The following is a 7500-nucleotide window of genomic DNA, read 5'->3' as shown; positions in this document are numbered from 1 at the left end:
AAATGCTCTCTTACTCACACATGAACCGCTACCTGAATAATGAATATGGCTGTGCCACTGATGAATTGAAGGGTGTGTTTGTGTGTGTGTGTGTGCGCACAGTGTGTGTACAGTCAGTGTGTGTGTGTACAGTGTGTACAGTCAGTGTGTGTGTGTGTGTGTGTGTGTGTGTGTGTGTGTGTGTGTGTGTGTGTGTGTGTGTGTGTGTGTGTGTGTGTGTGTGTGTGTGTGTGTGTGTGTGTGTGTGTGTGTGTGTGTGTGTGTGTGTGTGTGTGTGTGTGTGCGTGTGCATGTGCATATGTGTGTGTACAAGAAAGCCACACTTGAGTGCCCACTTTTCTACATGAGCGAGAGAGTGAAAGTGTGTGTACGGTGGTGTGTTGGGACTGTCTTAATGACACCTCAACACATCTGCCTACCCAACCGCCCCCACCCCACCCCACACACACACAGACACCCCTTTGCCACCGTCCCAGAAGAACAGATGAATTAACCAGCACCCGTAATTAAAGTGGTGGTGGCAGAGAGAGAGAGAGAGAGAGAGAGAGAGCGAGCGAGAGAGAGAGAGAGAGAAGAAGAAGACGAGGAAGAAGAGTGAGTGGTGAGCGAGTGAGAGAACAACTCTTGTTATCAATAAAACATGCCGGTCGGCACGGTAACGGCTTGCTTTACAAGCTCCTCTGGTGGTTGGCAGCATCAGGACCAGACATGATACAGCACATGGGCACCGAGAAGAACAAGGCTGACACACATCTCCATCCACATACATGATACAGCATGGGCACTAAGAATACAGTAACAAGGCTACACATCTTCATGATACAGCATGGGCACTATAAGACGAACAAGGCTAACACACATCATGATCCATGTAGAAAAGGAGAAGAGAGGAGGAGAAGAGTGGAGGAGAGGAGAGGAGAAGAAGAGTGGAGGAGGAGGAGAGTGGAGGAGGAGAAGAGGGCATAAGGAGTGGACATGATACAGCATGGGCACTGAGAAGAACAAGGCTAACACACATCTCCATGATACAGCATGGGCACTGAGAAGAACATTGCTAACACACATACTGATCCATATATGTAGCATGATACAGCATGGGCACTATAAGAAGAACAAGGCTAACACACATCTTCATGATACAGCATGGGCACTATAAGACGAACAAGGCTAACACACTTCTTCATGATACAGCATGGGCACTAAGAATAAGGCTAACACACATCTTCATGATACAGCATGGGTACTGAGAATAAGGCTAACACACATCTCCATGATACAGCATGGGCACTGAGAAGAACATTGCTAACACACATACTGATCCATATATGTAGCATGATACAGCATGGGCACTATAAGAAGAACAAGGCTAACACACATCTTCATGATACAGCATGGGTACTAAGAATAAGGCTAACACATACTGGTCTGCACATGTAGCATGTTCATCCAGAGTGATGGAGGATGGAGGCTGGTGAAGACAGGACAAAAGGATAGGAGGGAGAAGAGGAGAGAAGTGGAGGTGGAGTGGAGATAGTGGGTGCATCATGAAGAGTGGGACACTGGTACTAGGACACTAGACTTAGACTTAGACTTAGACTTCTTTATTGTCCATTAAACTTGCAAAAAATGGAAAATTTGCTTTGGTGGTGGCATAAGGACACACAAGGACACACAAGACAAACACACATCACAGTCAACACAATAAAGAATATATATATATGTGTGTGTGTGTGTGTGTGTGTGTGTGTGTGTGTGTGTGTGTGTGTGTGTGTGTGTGTGTGTGTGTGTGTGTGTGTGTGTGTGTGTGTGTGTGTGCGTGCGTGCGTGCGTGCGTGCGCACGCGCGCGCGAGCAATGGCGGATGGAGGTCTGATGCTGGCACGTAACAAACATTAACATTCTCACCCGTCGTAACTGCCGACGATAACGTAGAAAAAGGAGTGATAATATGGTATAACAATAGACAAGTTATAATTGTAGAAATTGGATGTTCATTTGATTCATATATGGATATATGAAGAGCTCTTTTCCAAAATGAGATATATCCATTTTTATAGAATGTTGGGAAATTTACATTTTTGTATTAGACAGGTCATCAGCTGGGAAAATTAGGCCTTTCGTCCTACCGCACTTTTCTCTGTAGATTACTGACCAGAAGCCCTATTGGAAGAAATTAAATCATGGGGCCACGTCAATTTTTGCTCAGAATTCAATATGGCCACCATTTTCCAAAAGGACTTGTTTTCATGCATTATTACATTGTACTATAAGGTGATATTCATGAACGATTAACTACTTTCAACACTATTCTGTCCTATTTCCTTACATACATGTTAACAAAGGTTGACTAAACTAAAAGAAATGAAAATAAAGTTGGCCACCTTGCAATATCCAAAGGAAAGTGCTGAAAATAATGATTGAAATGCACATACAGAGTCTATGGCTGCGAAAATTAGGCCTATTGTCCTGTCAGGGTTTTCACAGTGGATTACAGACCAGAAGGCCTATTGAAAAAGATGAAAACTTGGGGCCATCTATGTGCTCCAAAATTCAAAATGTTCTCTGTTTTTCAGAATGGCAGACTTTCACACATTTTTCTCAATACTGTAAGGCCATAATTACCAATAAAGATGAACTATTTTTCAGTTAAATTGTCCTATTTCCTTACAGACGTGAGTATAAAGGTTGTCTAGAAAAAGGCATGAATATATATACAGGGGGTGGACAAAATAACTGAGACACCTGTCATTTTAGTGTCATTTAGTTCCTCTTGCATTAACAGTTAATCCTGTTGGATGTGGTTCATCCTTGTTGGTGCTATGCAGACATTATCTTGGATACTGTGGCTCTTGATACATCACAAAGACTTGCTGTCTCGGTCAAAGATGCAACAGTTACACAGAATTTCTCCTTTTTGAACTCTGACATGTCACCCATAATGTTGTGTGCGTTGCAAAATTTTGAGCAAAACTGTGCTCTTACCCTGCTAATTGAACTTTCACACTTCACTTTACTGGTGCAATGTGCCATTAATGAAGATTGGCCAACAGGCTGGTCCACTTGAGCCATTAAACTTCCAACACTAAAATGATAGTTGTCTCAGTTATTTTGTCCACCCCCTGTATCTTGCCACTTTGAAATATCCAAAGAAATGTTGTCAAATGATTGAATTTCACAAACACAGTGGACTGCTGAAAAAAGGCATATTGTCCTGCCAAACTGTGTGTGTGTGTGTGTGGGGGGGGGGGGGGGGGGGGGGAGGGGGTAAGGTGGGGGGTAGGGGGGACCGAATGATGCGGAGGAGCATCTGTGTGTGTGTGGGGTTGGGGGGGAATGAGTCGGGGTTGAATTAGGGGAACAGAATAGTGTGTGGGGGGTTCGGGGGGGGGTAGAATAGAATAATGTATGTGTGTGTGGTGTGGGGGGGGGGGGTTGTTGACCTGCCAAACTTTTCACATTGGGTGGGGGGTGGGCGAGTATTTTGTGGGGGAAGAATGAGTCAGGGGGGTTGAGTGTGGGGGGCAGAATAGTGGGGGTGAGTGAGGGGTGGAGGGGCAGAGTAGCATGGGAAGGATGAGTGAGGGGGTTGGGGGGCAGAATAGTGTGTGGGGGGGATGAGTGAGGGGGTGGAGGAGGCAGAATAGTGTGTGGGGGAAAGACACTGTAGAGCAGGGGAAAGATGAGCGGTTGATACGCACACACACACACGCACGCACACTCACCCTTGCTTTATGCAAAAAAAATGTAGGCCTGAAAAACTTTTGGTCAGAAATCTAATGTGAAAAGTTTGGCAGATCAATAGCCTTTTTTCAGCAGTCAACTGTGTATGTGTAATTCAATCATTTTCTGACATCAACCCTTAGGATATTGTCTATAGGAAATGTACATCTTACTGTTGCCAACCTTTGTACTCACGTCTGTAGATAGGAGATTTCACTGAAAATAGGTTATCTTTATTGATAATTATGGTCTTACAATATTGAGAAAAATGTATGAAAGTCTGCCATTCTGAAAAACAGAGAACATTTTGAATTTTGGAGCACATTTGAGATGGCAACCAGCTGGTGAATCTTTTTCAATAGGCCTTCTGGTCTGTAATAAACTGTGAAAACCCTGACAGGACAATAGGCCTAATTTTCGCAGCCAAAGACTCTGTATGTGCATTTCAATCATTATTTTCAGCACTTTCCTTTGGATATTGCAAGGTGGCCAACTTTATTTTCATTTCTTTTAGTTTAGTCAACCTTTGTAAACATATATGTAAGGAAATAGGACAGAATCGTGCTGAAAGTAGTTCATCGTTCATGAATATCACCTTATAGTACAATGTAATAATGCATGAAAACAAGTCCTTTTGGAAAATGGTGGCCATATTGAATTGTGGCCCCATGATTTCATTTCTTCCAACAGGGCTTCTGGTCAGTAATCCACAGAGAAAAGTGCGGTAGGACGAAAGGCCTAATTTTCCCAGCTGATAACCTGTCTATATTGGGCATTCCATTGAATTGCATTGCAAAATACATTTTATAGAGGTTTAAAAAGTATGTTCTGAAAACATTTGAATGGCAAGAATTCACACATAGATTATAGGACTTCTTAACAGTCAATTCCAATATTAAAATGCAAAAAGTCAAAAATGGTGGATATAGCGTTTTGGAAAAGAGCTCTTCATATGCTACTCAGCGAAGCTTCTGAAATACCAACCACTGTGTACAACTACATTATTACTCATGTAAAGTAATTGTGCTCATCTTTGGTAGTCTGGGCCATGTGCATAAACTATGTTTGCGTGGTCTACAGATCTGTGGACTGACAAAAAGAAGGGCCAAGCAATTCACTAAATTTTGCTCAATATCTTGCATCATTGGGAGCCTCTTCATATGGAAACGCAGGTGCCACCTTTATCCTTAGGACATTATGAACAGAAGATTCTAGTGCTGTATTGGACTCCTTTTAAACCAAATTTGGATTGTGCCATGATAATTGTATATCTGTCAATCCAAATAAAGAAGTAAAATGTGTGTGTGTTTAGATAAAAGATAGATAGATAAAACCTGTGTAATAAAATTAAATCTCATTACTCAATTAAAATTAAGAGACTATTCAATTTTACCACATTATTTACTGCTAGAGCAGTGCACAGAGCTTCCTATGCTGTATTACGAAGCACTGTGTTACTCTATAAAATTTAAAATTAACAAAATACTACTGCTAAAATACTATTGAGGAGCATATACCACATGCATACCACTATACACTGGTACTATGAATAATAAGCAGTCCGAGGCTAAAACACAACTTGAACCACAGATGTAGCATGTTCATCCAGAGTGATGGAGGATGGAGGGTGGTGAAGACAGGACAAAAGGATAGGAGGGAGAAAAGACGGGTGGAGGAGAGGAGAGGAGAGGAGAGGCGGATTAGAAGAGAGGAGGAGAGGAGTGGAGGTAAGTGGTCGGGAGTGTCAGGATCGGAAGTGATATAGCACTGGCAGTAGGGATAATATGCAGACCAAGAGTAGCAATCAGCCTCTTCATCCAGAAAGAGGAGAGAGGAGAGGTAAGGGAGAACATTGGTGGAGTAGAGTGGCGCTAGAGTGGAAAAGGAGAAGAGAGGTGAAGTAGAAGAGAGGAGGAGGAGAAGAGAGGAGGAGGAGGAGGAGGAGGAGAAGAAATGAGGAGGAGTGAAGATAGGTGGGGGAGAAGAAAGGAGGAGGAGAATGGAGGTGGAAGAGAAGAAAAGACGAGGAGAAGAGAGATGGAAGGAAACATGGGAGGGGTGCTGAGCATGAAGACTCACACGTACTCATCTTCATCAAGGATGATGGAAACGTGTCAGAAATGCCAACATAACAAAACAAAATGACAACATAAAGGACTTTGGCAAGCATGCTGTGGACGTATGGCCATGACTACTACAGGGGTACCCAACCTTTCTGGGTCTGAGGGCTACTGAGGACTACCAAGGGCTACCCGAGGGCTACTTTTGTTTCAAATCCTCTACTGATGTCTTGACATCATTCCCAAATCACACTATGATTGAATGATAATTTGCTTATTGGTTATGAAGAAATAATCTCATATTTAAATTAAGAAAAAAACATTAAGTGTGACTAAAATCTCGTAGTCGTCGCTGTTTATTAACATCCTTGGAGGGCACATCAGAAGCTCCTGGAGTGCTAACTGGCGCCCACGGGCACCACGTTGGTGACACCTGATATAGCATCACTACTGGGCAAGGATACTGTGGAGGTATGGCCATGACTACTACCACACAGCATCACTCCTCCCACCAAATAAATCTCTTCTGTCTCTACTCACTTGCCTGCAGGCAATACACAAACATACCTCCTCCCCACACACACAAATAGACACACACACACACACACACACGCAAACACACACACACACACACACACACACACACCCACGTGCAGTCGTACACTAGTCCCTCTGCACATACCCGTGCTCAGCTCAAATATTGCTTTTAATAAGTAAAACAACCCAACTAAGTAGCCTAAATATTACCTTTTACTCAAATTAAGATTGACTACAGGTTTTTACTTGAAACTAGGAAAAATAAGATAGCTAAGATTTTCTTTTTTTTTTGCAGTGCAGCTCTGCTCAGCTCCGCCCATTAAGTGTTTGGGAGCCTCATCAAATTTTACTTAGTCCCATCGCCGCGGCGACTGGCGAGCAGGGAAAGCATGCGTGTCAGAGGGCAACATGACAGCCAAGAACATGCTCTACAAGCACTCATCCACATTAAATCACTGCTCTGGCTTGGTGGAGCTGGCGGTGAAGAGACACTGGAGGGGGCTAGGGATGGGGAGAGGAAAGGAGAGGAGTGGGGTAGGAGGAGAGGAGAGGGAGAGGAGAGAGAAGGAAGGAGGAGAGGAGAGGAGAGGAGAGGAGAGGAGAGGAGAGGAGAGGAGAGGAGAGGAGAGAAGAGACAGGGAGAGAGGAGAGGAGAGGGGTAGGGGGAGAGGAGAGATGAGGGGAGCGGAGAGGAGAGGAGAGGAGAGGAGAGGAGAGGAGAGGAGAGGAGAGGAATGGGGGGAGAGGAGAGATGAGAGGAGAGGAGAGGAAAAGAAAGGAGAGGAGAAGAGAGGAGAAGAGAGGAGAGAAGGGAGAGAGGAGTCGGTAGGAAAGGAAAGGAGAGGAGAAGAGAGGAGAGGACGAGATGAAGTCAGCATTTTGGCTTCAACATGAGAGGGTAAACAGGGATGGAGGGACAATAGAAGAGGAGGGAAGGGGAGCAGGAATGGAGGTGAGTTGGTGTCTTGACGAGCCTTTACAGAACAGAGCTACGCTGCCTGGTATTGGAGGTAGCTGAAGAAGTTTAGCCATGAATTCGCTTTATTCGCTCTGGACGTGGCATTGACATGTTTGATTTAGCTAATCACATAACGGCTCTGGCTTGACAGCCTGGGACAATCGGAATTATGAACATTCCAATTGGTTTTCAGCGAACTACGTCATTATTACCATAATATTAGTTT

This window comes from Engraulis encrasicolus, chromosome 6 (genome assembly GCF_034702125.1).
Source record: "Engraulis encrasicolus isolate BLACKSEA-1 chromosome 6, IST_EnEncr_1.0, whole genome shotgun sequence".
In the NCBI taxonomy this organism is placed as follows: Eukaryota; Metazoa; Chordata; class Actinopteri; order Clupeiformes; family Engraulidae; genus Engraulis; species Engraulis encrasicolus.
The sequence above is the reverse complement of the archived record's forward strand: the minus strand, read 5'-3'. Positions refer to the sequence as shown.